The sequence below is a fragment of the Neopelma chrysocephalum genome, unplaced genomic scaffold (assembly GCF_003984885.1).
Source record: "Neopelma chrysocephalum unplaced genomic scaffold, ASM398488v2 Primary Assembly neopelma1_44, whole genome shotgun sequence".
Classification (NCBI taxonomy): Eukaryota; Metazoa; Chordata; class Aves; order Passeriformes; family Pipridae; genus Neopelma; species Neopelma chrysocephalum.
This window is the reverse complement of record NW_020897703.1, coordinates 25,512,054-25,515,892: the sequence shown is the minus strand read 5'-3', so window position 1 is coordinate 25,515,892 and position 3,839 is coordinate 25,512,054. Positions and strand designations below refer to the sequence as shown.

At 42.5% G+C, this 3,839-nt stretch overlaps 1 protein-coding gene across 1 annotated transcript in view; it reads left to right on the top strand.

The window, feature by feature from the left end:
• The window catches only part of SNX4 (sorting nexin 4), a 34,142-nt gene extending 32,546 nt beyond the window's left edge, over positions 1-1,596 (top strand). The window contains 1 exon segment of the mRNA XM_027679033.1: positions 9-1,596. The gene's annotated coding sequence lies outside the window, so the exon portion shown is untranslated.
• Positions 1,597-3,839: the final 2,243 nt, after the last annotated feature.

Sequence of the window (3,839 nt, the reverse complement as noted above, 5' to 3'; positions counted from 1 at the left end):
GGACAAAGGTATAGGGAAACTTATCCCAGCAAGTATGAACCGAACTGTTCTGAGACTTGTGAAACACCATGCTCTGTAATGTGTAGATCACTTCCAGATGCCCTTCTTTCCAGCCCTTGCTGTTTAGAATTTTTAATGCTCAAGGGTTCTTTGGTTTTATAATGGGGCACACAGTTGTGTTCTCGAGGTTTACACCGTAAGAGGACAAAAAATGAAATATTGTAATTCCTAGAGTTCATATTTAAATGCCTTTGCATGTCCATAGAGAAAAATACTTTTCCAGAGTTCAGGTTAAGCAGTCTCAAGCTCCTGAGATGTTTGAAACTCTCTACAGTAGAGGTGTTGTACAGTGGTTTGATAACAATATTCTGCATTTACTGGTTCCCACTTCAGTTTTGATACGGGCATTGATTTCTTATTAAACTTCTTTCTGCAAGTAAAGGAGACTGGTGATCCAGCTGAGCAGCAAAACCAAAGTCAAAGCTGGTAAGAAGCAGATGCAACTTCTGTTTGGTTGTTTGGAACCTGTTTACACTAGATGTGAATCTGGCCTGTGGCACCTTCTTGTGACTGAAGTGGTTTGGTTCTTGAACAAATAGTTCCTAATGAAGGTGCTGAAATAAAAAAACCTGCAGCTTCTGTAGTACTTCAGAGCAGTGCTGTGCAGAATCCACAATGAACCAAGGTGTCTGTTTGGCCCTTGTAATGATGTTTCAATGTGTGTGTGTGTGTATACACACCTGTATGACATGATTTGCAGTTACAGGTATTTGCATTAAATGTTTCTAATTATGAAAATCACTACTGTCTAATATTGGGCTTTTTCTACATCTGTACTGAAAGTTCCTGAAGTCTTGTGGAATTGTCAGAATTGATTGCTAGTCATGGAGAAAGCTTTGTAATATTCTGTTGAAAAGTGTATTTAATTATTCTGGCTTATAACACTACTCAGATTTTTTTTTTTTAAGAGATACTCCAGAAAGTGCTTACATGTTCTTTTGATAAAACTATCTAAATGTAGTTCCTGGTATGTCCCATGTTACTTTTGTCTCTGCAGCATTTCTTTTCTATAAAACCATTGTAAAGAATTCATAGGTCTGGTGTACACTACAGCTTAAAACTCTGAAGTAAAATGCTGGTCACTCTGATAACCTGTGTTGGCTTTTTCAAAGCATATGACAGTGACACACCTGGCTGAGAGACAATGTTGGGCAGGAAGAGGCCTCTCCATTTAACATTTACAAGGAGAAATGTTGTTCCATGCAGAGGTCGCAGTACCTGGTTCCGATACAGGCTGAAGGACTCTTACATTCCAAACCAAGAAGTTGCACACTTGATGTATTCAGTAAACCTTCTAAAGGAGTGGTGCCTTAATACAATACCATGAGGCGCTCAGAGTAGGTATTTTTCATGCACTTTGATTTTTGGTAGATCTTTCTGGTGCCTCTTTCCACATGTCACTTGCTGTACAGCTCATTAAATGTATTAGTATGCCTTTTTTTTTCCTTGCTAGTTGTACTAAATTTAAGAAGGGAACAAAATGGTTCTTGTAAGTTTTGTGCCAAAAAAAGATAAATAAAATTGGTCTTTGATATTTTTGTTACGTTGTTTTTTGTGAAAGCACTGTCTTCCAGTTCTGAAAACTGCTGTTTGATTAATCAGTTCTTGTCCGTCTTAGCTCTCAAGTGGCCTCCAAATTTGGGTTTAAAATTCAGTAAATTGTGTGCAGCTTGCCTTTTAGGTGAAGAACGTAGTGCTAAGGCCAAAATTAGATGCTTGTTGCAAGTCAGCTGTCTGAATTTCATGTGTTATCTTCACCTAGGTAGGAGAAGATGTGTTTGAAAACAGTTTGCATTGTTTGACAGAAATTGGGTGAAAGGTGAATTAAGGATAATTTGCAATATCTTTATTGCTTTTACCTCCGTGTTTCCAGAAAAGCATTGCATGTGATGTGTGTACTTGGGGATCTTGGCAAACAGTGAAGGTTTCTCCCTCTTAGCTTTGTAACTTTTTAAGGTGAAACCAGCTAGTTAATGGCTGTTTCCATGTGGGTAAAAGTGCCCATGTGACACATATACACTTGTGAAATGTGCATTTTTCCAGTTACAGTGTGGATTTAACTCCTGTGACTTGTTCCACTTTGCCTCAGTGAGCTTCCTTCAGTTACCCCGTAAACATCAAAAATTGGTGGGAGGTCTTGAGAATAGTAGCAAGAAGGAAGACCATTTTAACTCCATCTTAGTAAAATGTTTGTATGTGAAAGCATTTACCTGACTGGATCATCTGATTTGCTGACCCTGTCACTCCCGTCCCAGGAAGCTTTGCTGGGATTATCACTGCTCATGCCATCTCTGACCTTTGCCATTACTGGCGGGACCTTCACTTGTCAGTGCATTTTAGTTGCTACTGTTGCCTGCTCCTGAAATGTAGCTGGGGTGAGGGGAGCCTGCTGAAATGGAAAGATAGAGTGGTTTTATGAACTCTTTTTTTAATGTTGTGTTGTTTCAGTATCTGGCACATCAGCCCAAGCAGTGCTAACCCAGCAGCCGTGTGCAGGGACTACCTTGGCAGGCACAGAGCAGATCCTGGCGCTCGAGTCCACACTGAGGAGTTTGCCTTGTGCAGGAAAGTGGTAGCCGTGGCCAAACATGCAGCAGTCCCAGAGCAGCTGGCTTGGCTGGGAGCACTGCATCTGACAATGGGAGACCTTGTTTTCTTGTATCACTCTCCCTACCACTGAAATTCCTTTGTGCATTTTAGTTCCAGAAACGACAAACACTTTCTAATGTTGCCTGAAGGATTACAGGGAAGGAAGTAGTCTTAATTCCCCACACTTGTCATACAATGGTAGGGCAGGGCTCTAATCCCTGTTTTGTTGTGCCCCTGTTCTCCATATCCCTGGTGCCTCTGTCTTGTATTTACCCCCATAGCTCTGTGGGGAGGGACAACGTGTAATAAAACCCCCATTACAGGACTGCTCTGTAATAATGCAAAGAAAGGAAGCAAGCGGAATGGGAGCTGGGGAACTTGGAGCACAGGCCTTGGTGACAAATGCAAGCACAAAATACTTGTGCATGACCAGTAAAAGCAGTCACCTGTGTAAGCAGTGGCTTTGCTGCTGCCACAGAGCCCATGTCTGCTCCTGCCTGATGGGCTCCCATTTACTTCCCCAGCAGAGCTGTGTTTGTCAGGGCAGGGGTGTCTCCCTAAGTTTTGTGAGGCTAGCTGCTGTTTTCTGATGCTTCTTGGTGTGATACAGTGTTACCAAAAGGATTTTGCGATTCTGACTTGTGAAGGGTCAAATGCAGAGAAACTTCCCCCCTTTTCCCCCCGCTGCCTTTTTTGTTGCTTTTGAATGGCTTACCTGGACTGGCCTTCCCAATGCTGTGTTTTCTTCAAAAAGAATCTTCTGGCTCTGACTGGTTGTAAAAGGTATCTAAAACATGAAACAAAGACAAATTGGAAAGGATTTCAGGTGAATTTGGAGAAAAACAGCTCCAGACAGTGAAAATACAGAGTATTTTTGAGATAAGGGGAGATGGTGCCGTGCTTGGACAGGCAAGGATGGAGTTAAGCTGCATATGAAGACAGACCTGTTTTGAGGAGAGATGCACAAGGGGGTGAGGACATAAGGAGAAGACAAGAGACAGGGAACAGGCAGGAGGGAGAGCAGAGATGGAATGGGTGGAGGAACTGGAGAGGAGAAAGGTAGAAAGCTTCTGTACCTGGAGGCTGGGCTGTGCAAGAGAAGGGGAAAGCAGCACTGTGTGGTCCTTGTTTTGGAGAGGTAAAAAAAGGGAGGGAGGTGGTAACAGGAGGTAAGGAAGTTTCAAGGGCTG